We start from the raw sequence: 25,493 nt of genomic DNA on the forward strand, positions 1-25,493 counted from the left end.
CTTTTGCTCTGCTTCAGTTCTTCCGCTACCCTCTCCACGGCGCACCTCCGGATACGCCGTGGCTTCAGTATATACTGTGCTCCTGCACGCACTAAAGGCCATTCTGGGCAGTCTTTCTACCTTTCATTCCATACTCCTCTCTACACTCCTTACACTCTTTATACTTACTGGACTTCTGCTCACGGCGGATACTTACCGGACTTCTGCTCATGGCGGATCCTCACTAGATTACTCATACTTACGAGGTTGCCATCACAACATCTCTCCCCGCCTCTAAGAGATCCACCTAGTCCAGGGCGGGGTTTGCCTCCGCGCAGTCAGCGCCTTCCGTGGTTTTTTGGAGCCGAAGAAGCTTTTTCCCTGAATCTGAGGAGGGCTCCCTGAGGGTCCCTTTTGGCTAGGAAATTCCCCTTCTGCCAAGGTGGCCTCCAGCGGAGCTCAACCTTACCCACACGACAAGAAGATAAGGACAAATAAGAAGAAGATTAAAAAGGCAACATCCCGAAGAAGAGAGATCTCATCGACACAGAGCACTTAGTCTGAAGCATCAGGTGAGGAGGGGTCACGGGAGAGTTCCATAGGCCTTTGAAGCCACGACAGTATACAACGCCCACAAATCTCCATGGCTACCCTGGAACAATATCAGGAATTAGTAGCAGCCATTCAAGGACTTACGGTACAGATGCCGAATATGCAGGCGGAGAACACCACTTTAAGACAACAGGTGGCTGTACACAGTGAGGAAAAAAGTGATCTCCCTCCGATGTCGTTGTCTTTTGGCAAGTACGAAGGAAATCCCAGGTCTTGGAAGGAATTTATGGATGCCTGTAGGGTGTATTTTACGTTCAGACCGAAGGCCTTTGAGACTGATAAGGCTAAAGTGGGATTTCTAATTTCCAATATGGTCAGAAATGCGTTGGCTTGGGCCACTCCATTGGTGACTAATAATGACCCAGCCTTGCAAAGTTTTGATCAGTTCTCACAGCAATTTCAATCAAGATTTGACAGACCTGAGGTGGTTTTTTCTTCCTATGAAGCCATGCTAGATGTCAGACAAGGGGGCTCTGTCGTTCAAACGTGTGTTTCTAAATTCCAGAAGTTGGCTACCAATTCTGGTTGGCCAGATTCGGCACAACAGACCATATTTAGGACGGGACTTCATGAAGATCTTAAGGATGAGCTTGCACGAGTACCCCAACCAGGTTCTTTTCAGGATTTAGTCACCCTGACTTTACAGATTGAATTCCGACTAACTGAGAGACGCTTAGAAAAGAAGAGGCAAAGAGGATACGCTCCATTGCAAGACCCCCCTCCTTCGACCAAGGAAGTCCTCAAGACAGAACTCGCATCAGAAGAGCCCATGCAGATCGGCTCGGCTCGGGGCCCTCTTACTCCCGAGGAAAGGAGGAGAAGACGAGAATTGGGGCTTTGCATATATTGTGGGTCCTCTAAACATGTGCTTCGCAATTGTCCTGATGTGCCTCCTAGGAAGAAGGGAAACTCTTCCCCCCCCCCCCCGTGTCTGTGCAGGGGCGACATCGGGGAAGACAACCGAAAACCCTGTAACCACACTCAAGCAACAGGATTAAATGAGGATTCCCGATTAATGGTTTTCCTAGTCTGACTGCAGCTAACTTCCAAGAAGTCTGTGGAGGTACTGGCTATGCTGGATAGCGGAGCGGCAGGGAATTTTTTGGACAGGTTCTGGGCGAGGGATCAGGGGATTCCCATACTGAATACGTATCGAGCGATTCCAGCAGAGGGAGTAGACGGCTATCCCCTCACGTCTGGTCCCATTGTGTTAGAGACTGAACCTCTCCATGTGCAGATGGGAAGACACCAAGAGTGGATTTGTTTTGATGTCATCAGAGCAGCTCACTTCCCCATAATTTTGGGTATACCCTTGCTTAGGAGACATAACCCCCACATAGACTGGTCCCTTAACACAATAAGTTTTGATTCAGGGTTTTGCCTTGAGAATTGTTTCAGACAATCGCCACAAGAAGAACAGGTGGGACAGGACTGCACTCTACCGTCTAAGGTGGTATCGAGCATTCCTCTGGTATATCAATCCTTTTCTGGAGTGTTTGAAGATAAAGTACCCCGCCTATTGCCACCCCACAGACCCGAAGATCGCTCCATCGAGCTGCAGGAGGGAGCAGTCGTACCCTTTGGTAGAATGTTTCCTCTATCCCTTCCAGAAAGGAAAGCTCTTAAGGAGTACCTTGACGAAAACCTTGAAAATGGTCTCATTTGTGAATCAAAATCATCTGGTGGAGCCTCATTATTCTTCATCCCCAAGAGGGGAAGCTCGGAACGGAGGCCTTGCATCGACTATAGAGGACTCAATAGGATTACCCGTCGGGATAGGTCGGGATAGGTATCCCATGCCACTGATCAGAGATATTCTAGAGGCGGTACAAGGATCTACCATTTTCACCAAACTGGACCTGAGTGGGGCTTTAGGACCCCATAGGTCTTTTTGAGTACAGGGTGATGCCATTCGGCCTGGTCAACGCGCCAGCAATATTTCAGCGGTATATGGACAGATTTTCTCAGATCTACTATTTTTGTTGGTAGTCGTATACCTAGATGACATTCTTATTTTTTCTGAATCGGAGGTGAGCTCCCTGGGGGTCCCTTTTGGCTAGGAAATTCCCCTTCTGCCAAGGTGGCCTCCAGCAGAGCTCGACCTTACCTACACGACAAGAAGATAAGGACAAAGAAGAAGAAGATTAAAAAGGCAACATCCTGAAGAATAGAGATCTCATCGACACAGAGCACTTCGTCTGAAGCATCAGGTGAGGAGGGGTCACGGGAGAGTTCCATAGTCCTTTGCAGCCACGACAAGGACGGTGTATGCCCTCCCCATCCCTGCAGCAGCACCACATGCCTGCACTCTCACCGTGCCGGCAGCCCTCACAAGTATGCCAGGGCCGCTGGCGGTGAACAATGCAGTGCTCCGGTGTCGGAGCTCAAGTTAGAGCGAGGCATCGCTCAGCAAGTATCATTCCCGGGCCCAACCGCGGCGTGATTGTAGACCCGCTGCCCTGTTGGCATAGCCCTGCTGATGGTGAAATAGGGCGCTCCAGAACAGCGCTGAGGGGGAAAGATGTAAATGGCCCTGCCTGTGATCCCAGTCCACCCGGCAGTGATATTTAATTTTGAATACCGCACCAGCAAGAAAAAGGCAGTAATATGTGTCAGTGAAGTGCCGTTAAATAAAGTGAATGGCCCATTTGTAGTTCCTGGGCACACCAGCTGGTTAAATAGACAGTGCTCCATGTTCGGAGCTTGATAAATGGGGGATTTGCATTCTGTGTCCTGTCCACTAACCCTGCCTGGTGACTGTGAAGAGCACCATTCCGGCAGACATTTAAGTCAGCATCTTTTGTTCTGACTCCTGCATGAAGTCACCAGACATATAATCTGATGTCCCCTCGACAAGTGCTTATACAGGCCAGTTAACAAGGCATACCCCAGAAGCAGGCCTGCCCTTTGACAAAATGGTGCTTTTACGATACCACACTTCACCTGCCAATCTCGGGCGGATTCTGGGTCAAAAAGTTTGTTCCCAGGCTCCCACTGTTGCCAACAATGGCAGCACTGTATTCGCAGCCAAGACTGAACTATCTGGAGGCTGGGACCTCGAAGAGCAAATGTGGAGAGCAAGATTCTCTGCTAAATCCAATTGGCCAGAAACACCTTATTTCCAAGGGAGGTAGTCGTATAGTTCAATTGTACCATTAAGGAGCATTGGTTTAAACACAGAGTTCCTTTTGTTTCAATATAAGATCACACAATTAGCACAGGGTTATGGAAAGCATCTTAAGAACACTGGTAACTACATTTTGCATTTGTCATGGACTAAGAGCTCGCTCTCTTCCCGGCATGGTTTTGCACCTGTCTGCTGACAGCCAATCAGTAACAATGAAACATGCCTTCTTGGTAACCGGTTGTTGGGATGGATTTAGTCATGCTGCCACTTCTGCGCTGCCCCATGTGCTCCATGTGCTAATACACCTCAAGGGGATTGACAGGCGTTGTGAATGAAAAGTAAGCGACAAGTGATTACTTCAGAAGGACAAGGTCCAACAAGTCAGGCGACCGTGTGAAGTCTTCAACATCGGTGGACTATCTGAAAACGCCAACCAATTCACCTGCTATGGATGCCCCCGCATGGTGAAGCTCCGGTCTGAAGAGGGGAAGAGGAAAGAGCTATTGGGAAAGTTTTGTCAACAGCCACCGGCTACGGATACCCCCACATGGTGGAGGTGCTGTCTGAAGAGGGGAGGAGGAAAATGCTGTTGGGAACGTTTTATCAACAGCCCATACACTCTGCCACCAGGGCCCTGATGGGAGTGGTTGTGGGAAGAAGGAATAGCTAAGGAATGTTGCAGCTCTGCATAAGTGCTTGTGCACCGCTTTTGTGCCAACAGCCTCTACCTGGAAAGGGGAGTAAGAAGAAGTAGTCTGACACCTCGCCACAAGAATATGTTGCTATCTGCCTCTAATACTGTGAGTTAAAAAATGGCGCTGGTGCACAGTGCATTGTGGTGCGCTCAGAGCCATAAAGGACATTCACTGCCCTAGTGGAATCTGCACTTGCTGTGAACTGTAAACATATTTTCAGCATTGTTCACAATATTTAACTCGAAAACATGTTTTCAATGTTATTTACTGCTTATGTTAGTTTGCATTGCACATCCAAGGATCTGATGCGCAAAGAGGCTGGGGTAAGTAGGTGCCGGTTGGTACCTGATAAGGTTACCATGGACATTGTCAAAACTGAGGATGAGTTACAGTTGTTTTTACTGCTTTCTTGAGAAAGGGAAGAATCCTGCTCCTTGAGGTTACCTTGGGTCACTCTGGCCGGGGGAGGGGGGGCATGCGAGCTGCTTACAAGCAGAGACTCAGGCCAGAAGATTCTAGAAGGGGCCTTAAAATACAGGGCACTGAAACGGTCAGACAGAAAGCTTCACCTTGGAGGGGGGACGCCTTGCCCCAGGCCTGTTGGCTTGCAAAGTCTCTATGCCTAGCTGTTTCGGGTTTTCAGTGGATTCTGGTGAGATGAGGGGATTCCTTAAAGCTGCGCCAACGGTGATGTATTTTCTTTAGACTTAGTTGATTCATTTATTCACTTATGATTTTTGTTGAATTTATTCATTCATGTATGCTTTTGATGGATAAAAGGCCGTATAAGAGCCGGTTTACCATTTAGCTGAGCATGTGTATGTGTGAATCATTGCCTTCCCGCGCTCAAGGTTTTTCATTCAGTGTATTGGTGAGAAAAATAAGATATGTCTGTGCACTCTTTGAAAAGCAAAACATGTTTGGTGCTGTGAGCAGGGTGCCTTGTGATGAAGAAATTCAGGCATCAAAGAATCTGTGCTTGGACGCTGGGAGGCAAGTTTTATAGTAAAAGTGATTTGTGTTTGCTTTTCGCAGTGGGAGTCAGGCTGTGTTAATCAGTGTTCTGTATGTGAGCGCTGCACGAGTGCATTGGAGTTAGGAAGGAAAGATGATTGCAAATTATTGTAAATATGAATAGTTTGTTTAAGAGAAAAGGGGCCTCGGCTGGTGGAGAATGTCCTAAATTAATGATCCCGGGGTGGGCCAAGAGTCCATATGATAAATTGTCACAGGCATGGATGTGTGGTGCAGGCTTGAATGAGCCATGGGATGAGAGTTTAGGGGATGCAAGTCCCGCAGTGGTTGTTTTTTGTTTACAGCAGGTTTTAGTCGAGAAGGGAAAGGAATGTGCAGCTTTAGGCAGAAGGAGTGGATCCTCCTACATGCCTATAAAAAGATACACCAGAGGAATGTTGAGTTGACAGAGGATATTTCACGACTGGGAAAAGAGTTAGCTGCAGAGAGACAGATTGCGCTAATGCAGCAGTTGTAAATGTAGATTTTTATGGGCAAGGCTGACAGTAGCCGAGCGGGCTTCAGTAAGGGTGGCCTGATATAAATATAAAAAGAGACGAGAGGGTATGAACAAACGGAAAGGGGCAGCTGTAATAGTCACGGCAGGGGTAGACTGGGACTCGGACACCTGGAGCGGAGACATTTTTGACTCCACCGGCTCTGAGCGTAACTCGGATGGGGATGCAGAATCTAAGTCAGAACCTAACAAAAAGTCAGTAGCGGCCAAGCCAGTTACGAGACACAGAGCGGGGCCACACCCGCATAACCCGCTAGGAGGAATTATAGATTTTGACTAGGCTGGAAGATTATACTCAACAGGAGGTTGGAGAAATCATTACTCATTTGAGGCAGAAGTCAGGGGAGTCCATACTAGCATGGATGGTGTGCATGTTTGATGGGGGGCCACCGGTCTGTTAGTAGACGCGTCAGATTCCCTGTGCTTCCTGCCTTTGTCTAGTGACACTAATATACAAGGGGTACTGAGGGCAGGGCCACCCCCTGAAGCTAATAGTCAAGCTTTGCAGGTGTCTACGTTGCACGTAGCGACCCAAGGGTGTAACCGCAAGTATCCTATTACCACTGACTGGCCTAGTGAGGAAAAGAGGTGATATACGTTAAAAGAAGTGATTCAAAAGATCAGAGAGCATGCCATAAAGGAGGCAATTCATGTAGATGAGCCAGGACACATGGGAGTAGTGCCACTTTCAGTGTCAACAAGAAATATGGTTATAAGAACTGCCCCGCCCGCATACAAAAGTGTCATCATAACTTTGCTAGTAGGAAATGACGGACAAACCCACTGATGAGATAGTATATGCCTTCTGGCAACTGGGAGACCTGGGGGAATGGGACAAAAGTGAAGACAAGCCGCAAAGGAGAGAGGGCGTAGAAAGAGAAGAACAAAGGGAAGGAGGCAAGATAGTAGGTATTCCTGAGTGTCAAGAAAGGGCATGTTTTGGCATTGTTGAAAGATGGTGTGCCACAAGAGGAGATTGATGATAGTGAAACAAAGAAAATGTACGAGGTACACAATAAGAGAGGGCTTGTAGTGAAAGAACCCTATAAACAAGTGAAGAGGCAAATGGTGACTAAGCCGCAAAGAGACACCTCACCTTCAGCGCCTCCTGAGGAGGAACAGGAAGAAGGGTCTATGGGGATCCCTTACCAGTACCATCCAACATATGCTAATTTGAGGAAGGTGGTGATTGCAATGTTAGAGTCTGAGTCTGGATACAATCATTCCAAATTTGACTATGAGTATGGTCAAGCCCCTGCAGCGTCTGCTCGTATTAAAGTTAATTGGCAACCTCATGTTAAGGTTTTTTAGAAGCCTGGAAACACACAAGAGGTTCAAGCATTGATAGATACTGGGGCAGGGGCCTCCTTGATTCATGGAAATCCATCACGATTTAAAGGTAGACACGTTACCATTACTGGACTAGGGGAGAAGGAAACCCAGGCAGTACAGCCAGAATTGGAGATCAAAATAGGAAATTTGACAAGGCAGAAATACCAAGTGTTGATTGTCCCGATACTCAAGTATATAATTGGGTTTGACATTCTGGAAGGGTTGACTCTGGGACTTGGTGGTAAAGCCTATCAGTTTGAAGTGAACACATTGACTTTCACTCCAGTTAGTGTAGGCAAATTGAAAATCCCCCCGGTGCAAGTGCCCTTAGCCACAAAACATGTATCTATGAAGCAATACTGCATTCCAGGAGGGCATAAGGAAATTTCAGACACCACTAAGGGATATGTAAAAGCAGGAGTATTACACACTGTTACTACTGCTTGAACAATCCCATTTGGCCTTTTTAAAAAGGGGATGGGAGCTGGAGGATGACTTTGGACTATAGAGATTTGAACAAACGGACTCCTCCTTTAGTAACTGCAGTCTCAAACGCCATCACTTTGATTGAGAATGTACAAACGTTTGAGAGAACCTGGTATGCAGTGGTAGACCTAGCCAATGCATTTTTCTCTGTGCCGATTGCTGAGGAGTGCCAAGAGCAGTAAGCATTTTCTTGCAACGGGTGTCAGTACGCCTTCACAAGGTTGCCTATGAGGTACTTGCGCAGCCCAACCATTTGTCACCGGCCGGTGGCAGAACGTTTGGACAAAATACTTTGCACACCTGAGATAAAAATCTCCCACTATATTGACAATGTTTTGATTCAGGGTAAAGATGAGCAAAGCGTGCGAGCGCAGTTAGAAATAATCATTGACAGGTTGAAGAAGGAAGGGTGGGAGATTAACTCTAACAAGATTCAAGGGCCAGCTGACATTGTGGTATTCTTGGGAATTCCATGGCATAATGGGCATCGAGAGATGGTTCTGAAAGCCAGAAAGAAAATACTTGAGTTCACCACTCAGATGAACAAAAAACAACCTCGGCAGTTCATAGGGCTGTTTGGGTTTTGGAGACAGCATATACCACAACTGGGGCAGATATTGGCCCCCCTCTATAAAGTGACATGAAAGAAATATGAATTTCAGTGGGGGGAGGAGCAGCAAAGAGCATTTGATTTGGCAAAAGACACAGTGCAGCAGGTGCTTGATTTGTGGCAGTTGTAGGCAGGAGAAGTGGAGTTAAATGTGTCTGTACAAGAAAATTATGCTAACTGGAGTGTGTGGCAGAAACAGGACAGAAAAAGTGTTCCCTTGGGATTTTGAAGTCACAAGTTGCCTGAGGCTGGTAACAGATACACTTCGTTTGAGAAGCAATTGCTGGAATGCTATTGGGCTCTTGTTGATACCGAGTAAATGACAGTGCATCATGATGTACTGATCAGGCCCAAAATCCCAATTATGCAATCGGTGTTGAGCTCTCCTAAGACACACAGAATAGGATACGCACAAGAAGCCAGTATAATCAAGTGGAAATGTTACACTCAAGACAGAGCCAAATCAGGAAAGGGTGTGGTTGCAAAATTCCATGAGCAAGTGGCTAACATACCACTCATAGATTACATACCACAGGAAGTGACTGAAGTACATGAGTCTCCCGTGAAATGGGGAGTACATTATGGAGATCTGACAGTAGAGCAGACAAAGAATGCCTGGTTTACTGATGGCCCTGCTCGTTATGTGGGAACTGAGCGATGTTGGAAAGCTGTGTCATACAATCCCAAGACAAAAAAGATGTTGACAATGTCAGGGAAAGGAAGAGCAGTCAGTTTGCGGAACTGTATGCACTCTATCAAGCTTTGAAACAAGAGATACCTGCTCAATGTCATTTTTACCCAGATTCGTGGTCAGTGGCCAATGGGTTAGCCCTGTGGCTGCCAACATGGCAAAATAATGGATGGACAATTCATTCAAAAGAATTGTGGGGAAAGGAACTGTGGCAAGATATTGGAGAATTATATCACAAAGTGAAGTAACAGTGTACCATGTGGATGCACACAGTGCTTCTGACTTATTAGAACGTTTGTTTAATTATGTTGCAGATGAACACACCTATATTTCATCTGTGGATGCAGAGGATCAGGAGGACGATTTGGAGGGTCTGGCAAATGGGCTCAACAAAAATGTGGGCACTTTGGAGAAAAAGCTACTATCAGGTGGGCACAAGCTCGAGGGATCAATATCCCTTTAGAGGTATTGAAAACAATAATTTTGCAATGTCCAGTGTGTCAACACCAACAGCATAGACCCATCCCTCAGATTGTCCAGGGCATTTTGCGAAGAGGCAAGTTACCGGGTCAAATCTGGCAGATCGATTATATCGGTTCTATGCCAATCAGCAAAGGCTGGCAATATGCATGCACGATTGTGGATACATATTCCGGATAACTGATGGTATTGCCGTGTAAAAGTGCTACACAACTGAACTGAATTGTTAGATCAGATTATGTTGTATTATGGCGTACCCTTGCAATTTCTGAGTGACATCGGCTCACACTTTAAAGGCAAGTTGATTCAAGAATATTGTCAGGAAAAGAGCATTGAGTGGATTTATCATGTGCCCTATCACCCAGAAGCATCAGGGTTGAGTGAGAGGATGAATGGGTTGTTGAAAGAACAGATGCGCAAATCTGGCAATGGCAGTTTAGCAGGCTGGCGTGATCAGGTGTTCGATGCGGTATAGGTGTTGAATAATAGGCCAGTGACCAATAATGAAACCCCCTGGCTGCGGCTGATGACGTCTGCTTTACAGTTGCAACCCAACTCAGCTAAAGTGACTTTACTGTATTGGGATAAAATGCTGGGTGCTTTAGCTCCCTACCGAGCAGCTCCAGAATCTGTAGGGGTAGACTTACATTCTCATCAAGAGATCAGGTTCGAACCAAAAGGGATAATTGTGATTGAAATAGGGATTGGAGTACAGATTCCACCAGAACATATGGGATGGATTGCCTCTAGATCTGGATTAGCAATAAAGGACATTCAAGTGCTAGGATGGGTAATAGATGCTGAGTACCAAGCAGAAATCAAAGTCATTTTTATGAACAGTGGAGACCGGGTCCAAAAGTCTGGGTCGAAACAAATAGTGGCCCGCCTGTACCCGCAGATGTGATTGTGTCAGGCAAGGACCAAGTAGTCTTAGTTATGGAGCCTGGCAAGGAAAGATGGAGTTATGTGCCTGCAGACAAATGTTACTTAAGAGAGTGATTATCAACACCGATCTCTTTTTTCTGGGTTTTCCTTGTAGATCCTATGTCTGGCTGGTGTAATTGTGGGACTAAATGGACTCCGTTCGGGAGAGTCAAACGTCATGTTGCAACAAATGCGAGGTGTCACATCTTTGCCAGTGATCCATGGGAGTCTGATGATGATGAGAAATGATGTCCAAAAGCTACCCGATGCCAATGCCAAAATACCAGCCAGCACGAAGAACATAATTCGCAAAGCACGGAAAACACACCAGTTACAAGCTCAGGCAAAACTGACGTCGGCTGTGCAAGCGATGTCTTTAGCACGGTGAAGGAAGGCATGGTATCAAACAGTGAAGACAGACACAAGTGATCACAGTTCAAGTGTGTTTATTGAACCTCAATCGGTTGGTTGAACGCCTATCTAAACCTAAATCTAAGGATAGAAGCAAGCTACGATCGTCAATTAATAATAACACAGTTCTAGTCGAGTCTGTCAAAATAAAAGGGCCTATACAAATAAACCTATTGCCAATCCTTACTTCTAAATACAAAATGATGTGGCACAATACTCTATGCAAAAAGAAAAGTGTTCAAGAAATAATATGTCAGGATTTTGAGCAGTTGGCTTGCCTTCCCCACGTTTTCAGCACGGGACAGGGCAGCAAGTTCGAGCTTTGCGCACACTCTGGCTTGTCTGCCATGAAGATACAGTTCAAAGCATAGGTATCAGGGCCTTCTGCCAAAGCCTCTTTACCAATAACAGTCTCTTACTGCAGAGGGCCTGTCGTAACAAAAAAGCACCAAAGTGCCTTTCTTATCAGGTCTTTCACATTCACAAGTTCTCGCTTCCAGTGTTCATCGTGAGCCTCCCTCCTTCAGGCTCGGACCCAATTTTTACCACAATGTTCACAATTGGTTTCCCTCAATCGGGCACGGACCATGAATCTCCCTCATTCGGGCTCAGACCCCTTTAGCACAATGTTCACATTTGGTCTCCCTTGTTTGGACTCAGACCATGTAATCTTACTTTCTACGTTTTCCTCTTGATATCAAAGATTGAAGACTTTCAAATGTGCAATGGGTTTTGCTTAAATCATCGCAGGACCACTTCGATTCACTTCACACAATGTTTTTACCAATCTTCTACTTTCCTTTCTGCCATTTCTTGGCTGGATACCTTACAAAGATATTCGATTGAGCACCCTCGTGGTGCTGGACCACTCTGCCACTGGTATTGTATCTTTCTCTGTAAATATTCAAACATCCATCAATTAATCTTTTCTCAGGTCTTTCATCACACACGTTTCAATCTCCGCTATTGCCCTCTTTACACAATGTTGCCGCTTGCCACCTTGACTTCAATACAGACCGTTCTTGATCAGTCTCCCCATCTCACCGGCGGCGTTGATCTCTCTGGCGCTGCTTTGATCTTGGATCCAAGGATGGTACCACAGCAGCTGCTGTTCCCCCCCAAACTCAGTCAGCCATGCAGGAGGGCCCCGGGTATCTCTGATGCACAATACAGGATTCTTCTGTCTGGTTTCCTGGCTTTACGCTTTCTTATCAGAAGGGTTCTGAAAAGTAACAGTTTCTTGCCGGAAAGGTTAAGGGTATCTACCTCCTTGCGTAATCTTCTTGTTTTGCGTCTTTCTTCCCTCAGTGAGCTTCCATCAGGAAAGTACTGTTCCTTTGTGTGCTTTGACTCGCTCAAAGTGTGCTCTCGTGCTCTGCCTTTTATCTGTGTGGGGAAGTTTAAAGGAAGTCAGGTGTCAGTGACTGCCAGTAATTGCCTGACCATAGTAGTGGGACATGTCAGGTACAATGCTCGGGTGTGAGTCCGTTTTCTCCCAGACTAGGCTGTCTGTGTGAAATTGTTCGTGTAGGGAAATAGGGGGTAGAGTTTCTAAATATCCTATCGGGTAGGATGTGGTAAAGTTATTAAAGGGAAGGGGATACCGCGTCTTGCCATCAGGTGTCCCACCCCCTGAGGACCCATCACCCTGAACTGGTCAACTCCCAGGAACTGGATCCAAAAGCGATGGCCATGTCCTGGCAACCTGGATGACAGATCCCAGAGGACTAACGGGTGGGACACCTTCTGGTTTCTCACAGGGCTATAAAGCCTTAATTAAGTTAGCATGTTTAGTAGTGCAAGGACTCAATCACACCTCTCAGGCATTAGAGTAGGTGCTACTAGATAGCAAATCCATCAGAAAAACAGCTTTGCAAAATCGAGCTGCCATTGGTTATCTATTGCTAAAACATAACCTGGGTTTTAACACAGGTGAAGGCATGTGTTGATTTAATTTAAGTGACCATTCCCAGTCTATTGAAAACCATGTTCAAAGTTGAATGGACTTAATAACACAAGTAATCCAATATCATACTGGGAATTGCAGGAGCTGGCTATTTTCTTGGGTTCCCGATGTTGGAGGTATGCTGCATTAGGCCTTTGCTTGCATTTGTGTGATGGTGGTTATTATAATTTCTTGTTGCTGCTGTATTCAGTGCATTCCCAACTTAGTTATGATACTTCATTGGTTTCAGAAGCCGATCTTAATGTCACTGGGCTATGGAAGTCAAATGTCCAACGGTGGATTGTAACACTTTGATTTAAAACATGGCGCTGGTGCACAGTGCATTCTGGTGCTTTCTGAGCCATAATGGGCATTCGCTCCATGCCCCAGTGAAATCTGCACTTGCTGTGAACTATAAACATATTTTCAGCATCATTCACAATATTTCACTGGAAAACATGTTTTCAACGTTATTTGTTTCTTATGTTAGTTTGCATTGCTCATCCAAGGACACGATGCGTGAAGAGGCTGGGATAAGCAGGTGCCGGCTGGTACCTGATAAGGTTACCATGGACATTGTCAAAACTGAGGATGAGTTACAGAGTTCTTTTTGCTGCTTTCTTGGGAAAGGGAAGAGTCCTGCTCTTTGAGGTTACCGTGGGTCACTCTGGCCGGGGGTGCACGCGAGCTGCTAATGAGCAGCTACTCAGGCCAGAATATTCTGGAAGGTGACACCCCGCACTTGCAGAGGGCTTAAAATACAGGGCACTGAAACGGTCAGACAGAAAACTTAACCTTGGAAGGGGGACGCGTTGCTCCAGGCCTGTTGGCTGCCAAAGTCTCTCTGCCTAGCTGATTTGGGGCTTTTCAGTGGATTCTCGTGAGATGAGGGCATTCCTTAAAGCTGCGCCAACGGTGATGTATTTTTGTTACTTCTTTGATTCATTTATTCACTTATGATTAAAAATTAAGCTGAGCGTGTGTATGTGTGAATCATTGCCTCCCAGCATTCAAGGTATTTAATTCGGTGTATTGGTGAGAAAAATAAGATATGTTTGAGCACTCTTTGAAAAGCAAAACACTGCCCCCGCCAGCAACCATGTCTGCTTGCACCTACCATGCTGGTGCTACCTCTGCTCCAGGGCCGTGGACGGTGATTACCAAGAAAAAGGGGGGAAATGGAAAGGAGAAAGGAAAGAGGGTTGCAGCTTACACGAGTGCTTGTGCGCCACCTAAGGCTGGCAGCATCATGCCAATAACCCCTGCAAAAGGGTGGGGGTGAATGGCTGGTGCCGCTCCTGGAAGAGCAAGTGGCCTGACACCTGGCCACCAATACCGTGATGCTGCCTGCTCCCCATGAATGGACCAGGCTGTTGAGGGCCCCTGTACGCCGGGTGCGGCTTTTCCGGGCACTAAACTGTGGCAGGGGGCCGTCCTGAACAGATTCCAATGCAAGCTGAACCGGTCTCCTGCAGCCCTGAAATAAACGCTCAAAATGGACTCAGCAACACACCATATCAATGCTGTGAGCCTGCAGTCTGTGGACATGCTTAAATGGCCTCAGTAAGAAGAATGAAAAAGCTGAGCCCCTGCAGATTGTCAGCATGCTTTAAATGGCGCCAGTAGCTGACAATGAGTGATCTCTCAGCCCCACAGGCAGTGAAGTGTGCGAGATGAAACTGTTATCCTGCACTGCCCCACCTGCTTAAAGTGGAATCAGTGATGTATATTTGTTGCTGGAGGCCTGCGGGATATTAAAATGCTCAAAGTGGCCCCAGTAAATGTGCTTGTCTGAAGCTGTGATCCTGCAACTAGTGGCAGGCTTAAAGTGGAGCCAGGACTAGGCCTGTTATTGCCTGTTGGAATGCACATATGCCCAATCTAATAAAGGGACCTTTGTGGAAATGTGGTCGGGTTACCACCGTGCCACCAGCTGTCCACCAACCTGGCTGTCACCCTCAAATGTGTACAAATGCTCAGTATATGTTTCATGTCGGTAAATGCCAGAGCGTGGTTGGTAGTGAATGACTGTCCCAACCTAAGTTTCAATGTAAGTGCTTATTGTTTGCACCCGTGAGTCCAAGCATTACTGTTTGACTGTTAATTCATTTGATGTCCACTGATGTGTGCCATTTGTTTGTTAATTATAAAAAAGGGGGAGTGTGGTGTCCCCCCCTTTAAGTAATGTGAGTCCCTCCCAGGCCTTGTGCTAATGTCAGATATTTGTGACCATGGGACTGTCTTAATAAAAGGAGCCCCCTGCACACATGTGCTTTAGAAGGCTGCAGACTCCAAGAATGGAATGACTGAGTCCATGTTTCATTTCAGGCCTGCAGCCCATGGGGCAGTGGGTCCTCTTGCCAGCATGGTGGCCAGGATCCACACAGGCCTGGCAGGGTCCGCCCTGCCTCTCAACAAAAGCCCTGACAACCCACAGAGGCGCTGTGCATCCAACCACGATGCTGCTGTCCCCAGCACCAATGGGGCTGGCTGGAGTGGCCTCACCAGCCCCCACAACATTCTCCTGTGCCTCCTCGTCATCTGGCCATGCTCCCTCTGCTGAAAAGGACCTGAAGCCTCCGACAGTGTGAAGCAATGGTGGTTGACTTTTTGGGCTGAAGGAGCAGCCCGTTAACCCCCAACCCCACTCCTGCTATGCTATGTCCAGTGGAGAAGTGAATAAGTGAAGACTCCTCAGACTATTCGTCATTTGGCAGGTGAGAAGCCGTGATGGGAGGAGGGCCATGCTAGACTCTGAGCTGACCCGAATTTCTAATTTCCAATTGCTTTCAAGTGCTCGAAAATTGCTTATTTCATATTTCGACTGCTTCTCTAACATAAAGCTGGTATGGCGGCAGTGCTGGTGTTGTATGATATTCTGCATCCCCATGAAAGAGTGATGGAGGAGATGTTCGGCAACCTTCGTGACCACGCCCACCTGGTTGCCCCACCCACCCACAGATGCCTATAGCCATAGAAACAGGGTACATATGAAAATACAGCGTGATAGCCCGCCCTCCAAAAGCTCTGTTCCTGGGAATGGCAAGGGATGTGATCTTTGTAGCTCCGCCCCTGCTCATCACTGTTGTCCGTGGGGATGCAGAATATCGTACAACACCACCATTGGAAGAACTTAAATATGGGAACTGCCTAGCTTATTTGTGGTCCTCACCCCCACAGGAATCGGGTTTCCATCATTTAAAAATGCATTCTACATGTGTAACAGAGGATACACATATCCTGTGCTCTTCACTAGTCACATGCAGCAAGTTAAAGCACAGTGCTACATATTTCATATCATGTCAGTTCCGTGTGCCTTTTTAACAGGATTTAATATACAGGCTTCTCGCCTAAGGGTTAAACCTTAACCTCTGCGAACTTCTTTTGCAAAAGTAGTTGGGAGCAAAAGAAAACTCCCTTTAATGTGCAGACCTACATGATAGTGTGAAACTGAAAGTAGCTTGCAAGCAGCCAAACAGATGTTCACATGGGAAAAATAAATCCTGCTGGCGAACAAGTGTGCCTTGCAGGGCATGGCATCCAAAGCCCTAGGCTCGCCAGCCCTAACCACCCTCCCTCCCAAACTACAGCTGGCCGAGGAGCACATTCCACCATGACTGGAATCCAGCGGTTCTACAATTCACCTTCCGGAAAATATTAAATGGTAAACCACTTTCTGCTGCAGGCAGGGACCAGGCTCGGACTGTCCTAAAGAGCAACAGGGCAATGCCCGAACCAAAAACGCAAAATGCTAGCGTGGGCCCGTTATTTTGGCCAAAGTGGGACACTTTTTTTGGCCAATGTGGGCCAATTTGATGACTTACTTCTCTATGCAGTTAGTAGTTTTGGCCATTGTTGCTGAATAAATGGTCTTTAAATTTCTTAATTTGCATTACATTTTTATCAACCCCCGACACCTTTGGGTACTATTCAAACAGCCTTTTCATTGGTGCCTGAGACTATTGTATACCCCAATCTGACCCTGGCAGGGACCCGTGCGAGCAGAGGCAGGGTTTGCATAGAGACCATTGCTTCAGGGTGGCGTGATGTGGTATAGCATGTGCAGTATCGGCCATTCAATTCTGAATCCCGCTGCACTGGATTCTATTAATGTTGACCGTTGCTGCAGCGGCAGGGAGACAACTCTTGAATTTTGGGGTGTTCAGTGCCGAGACAGTGGGCAACAGGGAGCAAAGACACAAATGGGACCTGCATACAGATGCAAGAAGTCAGTAGAGAACCAGAGACATGGGGCACTTGGCAACCAGGGGCATGAGAGAAACTAGGGAGTAGATGTGTTTGGTCACTTGGGAATCGGAGGCAAAGGAGCAGCGGTACAGCAGAGAATAGGTCTTAAAAAGCCCCCTTCACATGGTAAGCTTGCTGCATTCACCACCCCCTGTCATTCCTAGTCTGGTGTTTTATGATATTATGTATCCCACGATTCCCTTGGGGGTCAGGACCACAAGTAAGCTATGCAGTCCACATATTTAAGTCCATCAAATGGCAGTGTAGTACGATATTCTGCATGCCCACGGACGACAGGGATGGACAGGGGCGGAGCTACAAAGATCAGCACTGGCCAATCCCAGGAACAGAGCTGTTGGAGGGTGGGCTATCATGCTGTATTTTCATATTTTCATTTTTCCACTTTTTTTATGGCTGTAGGCACACGTGGGCATGGTCCCGAAGTTTGCCAAACACACCCTTCGTCACTCTGCCATTGGGATGCAGAATATCATACAACACCGGCTCCTGGCCCCCACAATACAGGTGGCTGGAGCGCCAGAGCACTGGGGGGGCCCCACACAACACTAGCGACGAGCAGTAATGCAGCCCAGGCGGCAAAGACGCATAAGAAAAAAACCGCGGCCCAGCACAGCCTAATAGCCACAACAAATGGTTCCATGTGATAATATCGCTGCAAAAATATCGCCATACAAAAATTTCGCCATATTTTTGCAGCGATTTTACCCCATGGAACCTGCGGGGGACACCCCCGCAACCCCCATATATTTTAAAAGGGAGCGGGGAACACCCCAGCAACCCCCCCATCCATTTACCCCATAAATTATCCCCACCAAAAATATCGCCTATGGCTGTTCCCGACGACCATATATAAGGCAATATTTTTGGTGGAGATAATATTACCTGATACACAACAAATGCATATGCGTTCACCCAGAGGCCCACCAACAGTGAGGATCCATGCTGCTGACACATCAGTGCTTCCCATCTGGTGACAGAAGGACATAAGAAACAGGAAAGATCATCCTGCAATAACAAACACCATCAAGGTGGGTCACGGCCCCAGCAGTACTACCAAGGAAGGGTGACTGGCCATCCCACACACACAGTATGTCTGCTACTCCAGGCCCATCCACCCCAGCCAGATTAGCACTGCCATTCAGCCCCAATTTCCCACCAGGAACGCAGGGACATCTGGGCATGGCAATGGCCCCTTTTGACCCTTACTCAGAACCATCATCAGTAGGGCCCAGATGGTCCTTGTGGAACCAAAAGTTTGAAATGACCATAAATTGCAGTGATGTGGCCACCACATCAAAGAAAATGAAGTCCCACCTGCTATTGAGGGGACGACACACTATCAAGAACCAAGGATCACAGACCTCCTCCTTCTCCTGTATTTTAATGCTAAAGACCTGCACTGGCTGCAAAGCGGTCGACTGTGATGTCAACCTACGAACACACTACAAACAGACTCAAAACATTTTCTTATTACTTTTTATACCTTTATCAAAAGCAGTTTTTATTGATGTTCCACATTTCTCTCCTCTGGAGAATGTAATTATATTAAAAGGCATGTGTTGTCTCATATATTGCAAATTCACATACATCAATTAAACACATTCATCTTGGGTTAGTATACAAAAAACATGGCCTCATTCGTAGTCCACAGGTTCAGTTGTTTCCCAGCTATAATATTAACACAAGTTCACTTAGTTTCTAAACATCTATAAACAGAGCTACAACAACAAGAAAAACATTAAACTTCTTTTTCGGTCTTTTAATCACAGGCAGTATGTTTTAATGTGAAGTTTATTAAATTGTCCACTTATAGGTCACTATGCCTTATACTGTCTTGGGGCTCAGCTTTTATCTTGCTTTTTTTAATCACTGGGGGATATATCATTGTCCATTATCCCAATCTTTGTTTATCACAGGATTGAAACAATTGTTGTTGTGTTGACGCACTGCATTTCGGCCTAAAATTCAAACAGGTAGGGTGGGCTTCTCTCGTCACTTTCACACAGGCCTTCGTCAGGACAAACATATCTTTGTGGTTACAATGATCCTCGATCTTCTAATCCCAAACTTCAATCAGGCCAATCTTATTGGTTTGTAAAACAGGGATAGATCTTTCAATGCAGAACTGTCATATCACAGGTGTCAGAATTAATTTTATATTCTTCTGCTTCCTTTTCTGATGTCATTCATAAGACACGGGCTGGGATGCCCTGGTGTAGAATGGCACCAGCACTATAACACTTGCACCGGTCTCACCTCTGATTTTCATTGTCCTTTGTGGATTGACTCGACGCCTCGCAAAGTTCTTTCGCACACTGGACAAATCCCTCCCACGACACACTACACAACTTCAACTCACTCCCATGCACACTGGATGAGGATGACGAATACAAAGCAACGAATCGCGCTCTCACACACCACTTCATGCCGCAACTCGACCCGGATTACGAGATCTTCAAATTCTGCACGACGGTACAGTACGAAGCGAAAGCCCATGACGCATACCACACCCGACTGCAGCTAGCCCTTTCATGCGACTTTGAATACGTAGACAAGGAAATCAGGTGCAGATCATAAATGGAATGCATTCAGAGATGTTTCGGAGAATCATACTAAGCATCATACTAAGCAAGAGAGGAATCCCTTTACCGCGCATACTAGAATATGGCCGACAAAGGGAACTCTCACACGCAAGAGCGCCCCACATGAGCACAACCCTGCAAAGGCTACATATAAAACCTGCTCCCACAATTGCAGCGCTCACCAACCAACCACAACCAAGAGTGTATTACAGTTGGCCCAGCCAATCCCCAGGGTGGTACCCTAGAATCCCAGGCCCCAACGACTGTAGTTGTTGTGGGGGGAGCAATGACACAGCAGATGCAACTGCCCAGCGCAGGGCACCATGTGCAGCACGTGTGGCCCCCTTGATCACTATGCTGAAGTGTCGGGTACCCCCAACAGACCAACAACCACCAGCTGGGAAGACACCACCAAGGAACAAGAAACAAGCAAAAGCATGACAGGTCGAGATCGAAAATGACGCCTCATCAGCGGATTTGGAGGATGAGAGGACAATGTCGGCAAGCGCAGCCCAGCAGCCCCAGAAGAGGAGAGGAAAAATACACTTGATATCTGCGCTAGAGTGAGGGAACCAGCGAATGAAGAAAAAGAGAAAGAGACCCAGATGTAATATTCGAGTAGGCGAACAGAGGAGATGACAATAACCATCGACACCGGAGCGTCAGTTAACGTGATGGCCCTCAAAGCATTGCGCAAAAGGGATCCCCAGCCATCGCTAAACAACACCCACACATAACTGTACGCATATGGCAGCAGGGAACCCCTGCCAATGGTGGGGTGCTTCCGCACCGTACTCAGCAGGAGTGGGGGACCGACCATACAATCCAAGATCTATGTCGTGGACGCAGGCATCGAATGCCAGCTCAGCTGGAGCTCAGCGGAAGAGCTGGGGCTGATCAAGTTTATCTGCGATATCACAAAGTACGACGCAATCCATGATCTTTTGACAAAATACACCCGGCTACTCCAAGGGATTGGGTGTTTGAAGGACAAAGTAATCAAACTACAATTCTACACAACCATACAACCGCAAGCAGCGCAACACAGGAGAACACCTTTCCACATGAGAGACCTGGTTGCCAAAGAACTATGCAAATTGGAGAAAGCCGGAATAATTGAAAAAGTGAAAGGACCAACCAACACCCTGCATCTCCCCAATGGTGGTGACAAGAAACCCAAGCAACCGGGAAAAATTTTAATATGCATTGACATGCCTCTTCCCAATGCAGCCATCATTCGGGAGAGACACATCACACCAACACTGGACGAAATCATCGCAGACCTCACAGGGTCCATGATCTTCTCCAAAATAGACCCAAAGGCTGGCTATCACCAACTCAGGCTACATAAAGACCCGAGATAGATAACAACATTCTCTACGTACCTAGGGCAGAGGAGGTATAAAAGATTGAACTTTGGAATATCATCTGCGGTAGAAGTCTTCCAACAATCCATACAGACTGGGCCTCCCCAATGTTCTAATTGTCAGTGAGGACATCCTCATACATGCCAAAAAAAAAGCAGAACACGTGGACAGACTGGCAGCGGTCCTCGACCGGCTAGACGAAGCAGGTCTGACTATCCACAAGGATAAGTGTGAGTTCTTCAAGGAGGAGTACATTATTTTTGGCTACGTGCTCAACAGCAGGGGCGTGTTGGCAGATCTCCTTAGGGTGGCTGACATTAAGGGAGCAGCACCACCAACACCACCTACGGATGTCTGCAGCTTCTTGCGGATAGCCACCTACTGTGGGTGGTTCATCAACAGCCTGGCCATGCTATATGAACCAATGCAAGCCCTGCAGATGGAACTGTACGTGGACATGTGCCCCATAGGTTTGGCGGCTGTACTGGTGAAAACCACCCTGGCAGGAAACACACGAACAGTAGCCTATGCGCATCCAGGGCCCTCACCCCACAGAACAACGCTACTTGCACAACGAAAAAGAGACCATCGCCGTCCTATGGGGGTGCAGACATTTACATTTGTACCTCTATGGCCAGAAATTCAAAACCTACACAGATCACAAACCACTAGTACCCATTTTCACAGACTTAGCACCCCACACTCTGGCACAAATTGGGAAATGGTTACAGTAGCTGCAACAATACAAGTTCGACCTTGTATACAGACCAGACGCAGAGCCGCCACAGGGGCAGAAATATCAGACTCTGCAGAAACGGAAAAACACATGTGTTTGGTTATCCAAGCTATGAAACCAAAGGCCATGAGCATATCAGAAGTGGTGTGGTGGAGGCCACAGATAGTGAACCCTGTTGCACCCTGACCAGGAACGCTATCCTGGCAGGGGAATGGAATTAGTTCCTTTAAAACAACCACAACCGCACCACAGATGCAAAGAACTTCCTGGCAGGGGTGTTCACAGTCTGCCATGAACTATCCATCACGGACAAAGGCCTCATTTTAAAGGGGTATCACTTCATGGTACCGCCTAGTCTGCAGGACAGAATAGTGGCATTGGCACACAAAGGTCACTAGGGCACGATGAGGACCAAAGCACCACTGATCAAATGCAAAGGGAGAAGCCCCTGCATTCTCATGCCTCCCATGCCTGGCCACTGAGGCACCGCCACTACCAGAACCCATCCAATCTGCCCCAAGAGGAACAGTACACTGGGAATCAGTGAGCATAGCTTTCTGCACTGTGCTAGAAGGGACATAACTTTTAGTAGCAATCAACTAACCTCACGATGCCCAGAGGTGGAAGTGGTTAAATCGACGGCAGCAGAAGCAGTGTTGCCAGCCCTGGAGAAGATGTTTGCAACTCACAAGCTCCCCAGGCACATAACAGGCGACAGTGGGCCTCCATTCCAAGGGGGAATTTGCCAAATACATGGATGACCTCTGGATAACACATCATCTCATCACTCTGCAATGGCCTCAGGCAAACGGCGATGCAGAATGTTTTATGAGGACGATTACTAAGGTCCTCAGGATTGCAAAGGCTCAAGGAGTCCCATGGGAGTACGAACTATACCGGTTCCTCCGTGTAATGCTTTTGAATTGTGATGTTTTTAACTAAAACATGGAGTCTGTGTGAAATGCATTCTGGGTGGGCCCAGAGTAGCAATGGACATTTTCTTCCTCCGTGAGATCTGCATTTAATGTGAAGTTTGAACACTGTTCCATTGGCAAACATGTTTTTCAGCGAGGCTCACTTCATATATTTTTCTGAATTGCTTCAAAGATTGTTTTGAAGAAAAGTGCCGGCTGGTTCCTGATAAAGTTGCAGGAGCTGAAGGAACGTTATGCTGTCTTTCGTGCTCGCATGAGAAAGGAAAGTGTTTACCTCTTGAGGTTGCCACAGGTAATTCGGCCAAGGATCCATGGGAACTGGCAACAGGTGGACTTGGAAAGCCAGAAAGTTCTGGAAAATGCCATTACGCATTTGTGTGATGTTTAAAACGACAAGCACCAAAATAGTCGGATCGAAAAAGCTTTGGGGAAAGTGTGAACGCACAGCTTTCCATGCCCATTGAGGAGAGAATCTTTTGTGCTGTTTTCAGAGCTTATCAGTGATGCTGGCTAGGATGAGGAGGTGTCCTGCACTGACCTCAACGGTGAGGTATTTTTAAACCATTTACTAATCATTCATTTATTTTCATTATTGCATTTATTTTGTTATGTATGCTGATTGAGAATAAAGGGGCCATAAAGAGACATTTTACTTTCTAGCTGAGTGTTTTTTGTGTGAGGTATTGCCTTTCAGCGTGTAACGGTGCTCTTTTTGTTGTGCATTGGGGCTGTGAAAAAGATTACCATGCACTAATGAGAAGCAAAACATATAGAGCTGTGAGCTTTCAGGATTGCCTTGTGATGTAATGTTCCAGGCGTCTTGGAATCTGTGCTTGTATGTTGAAAGGCAAAATTTATGGTGCTAGGTTTTTTTCTTTGATGTGAGAGCCTGGCTGTGTTCATTGGCATTTTGTGTGTGTGCACTTTCAGTGACTGTGTTCAAGCTGTGGTGGATACGTTATTGTACATAGGTTTTTGTACATTATTGTAATTATGAAAACCTTGTTTAAAAAGAGCTTGCCTTTGTGTTGTAATTCTGGGCTGGGCTAAGGACCTGTATGATAAGTTGGCAAAGGAATGGGCATGCAGTGCTGGGCTTTGCGAGCCATGGGAGTAAGGTTTGGGCATGGCTGAGCCCGTGGAGGTAATGCCTTGTTAACAACAGGTCCAGGTGGACAAAGGGAACGCATTTGCTGCTCTTGGGAGACGTGGTTGGATTCTTTTGTATGCATATGAAAAAATGCACCAGAGGCATGCTGAATTAAGCAAGCACGTGTTGCGCTTAGTAAAGGAATTGGCTGCTGAGAGGCACATTTGACTAATGCAGCGATTGCAGTTAAAAAATGGGCATGACAAAACATCTAAATATCACAAAGTTGCTGAGAGACGAGCTGTCAGGGTTGCCCGCTACACATACAGAAAAAGATGAAGTTGCTACTGTGATTGCTACTGCAGGGGCAGATTGGGATCCTGATAAAAGTGATGGTGATATTTGGAATTCAACTAATTCAGAGTATAGCTCAGAGGTGAGAGCAGAATCTGAATTAAAACATGATGAAAAGGCTGTAACTGCTAAGCTAGTAACGAGGCGCAGAGCTGGCTGTCATTCATCTAATCCAGGAGGGGGTGTTGTGGATTTGACCACACCGGACGATTACACCAAACAGGAGGGTGGTGATATTATTACTTGACTGAGGCAGAAGTCAGGGGAGCCTTTACTCACCTGAATGGTGCAAATGTATGATGAGGGCGCGGGGGGTCTGTTAGTAGATTCCACAGATCCACCACGCTTCCTGCCTCTGCCCAGTGACACTAATATACAAGAAGCATTGCAGGCTGGATCTCCTCCAGATGCGAATGGCCAAGCTTTGCAGGTATCTCTGTTGCATATAGCTGCACATGGGTGTAACCGCAAATATCCTATCACCACTGATTGGCCCACTGAGGAAAATAAGTGGTATACATTGAAGGAGGAAGTTAAACAAATCAGGAAACATGCTGTGAAGGAAGCAGTTCATGTAGATGAACCAGTACATATGGGGGTGGTGCCATTGTCAGTGTCAACAGGAAATATGGTTGTAAGAACTGCACCCGCATATAAAGAGTGTCATTATGACTTTATTAGTTGGCATGACTGGGAAGTAGTGGATGCTATTCAGCAATTGTCAGATCTGGGTGAATGGGACAAAGGTGAGGACAGACCGCAAGAGGGGCGCAGTGAGAGAACAGAAGGCAAGAGACAAGATAGTAGAGACTCCCGAGTGTCAAGAAAGGTCATGTTTCTGGGATTGTTGAAAGATGGTGTGCCACGGGAGGAGATTGATGGTATTGAAACCAGGGAAATGTATGAGTTATACAAAAAGAGACGGCTTGCTGGGAAAGAGCGCTATAAACAAGTTACGAGACAGGTAGTGACCAAGCAGAGAAGGGACACTTCACCTTCAGCGCCTCCTGAGGAAGAGCCGGGAGAAGGGTCTATGGGGATCCCTTCCCAGTAACAGCCAACATATACTGAGTTTATAAAAACAGTGAGTGCAATGTAAGAGCTGCATCTGGATACACTCATTGAAATTTGACTAGGATTGTGGCCTTTCAGCTAGTATAAAAGCTTAAAGACAACCTCATGTGAATGTTAAGATATTTTGGAAGCCTGGTAACACTCAAGAGGTCCGAGCTTTGATAGATACTGGGGCAGAAACCTTATGGATTCATGGAAATCCTACAAGATTTAAAGGTCGACATTTTACCATTGCAGGGCTGGGGGCAAAGGAAACACCAGAA

Source organism: Ambystoma mexicanum, chromosome 11, assembly GCF_040938575.1.
Source record: "Ambystoma mexicanum isolate Mex_15411 chromosome 11, UKY_AmexF1_1, whole genome shotgun sequence".
Classification (NCBI taxonomy): domain Eukaryota; kingdom Metazoa; phylum Chordata; class Amphibia; order Caudata; family Ambystomatidae; genus Ambystoma; species Ambystoma mexicanum.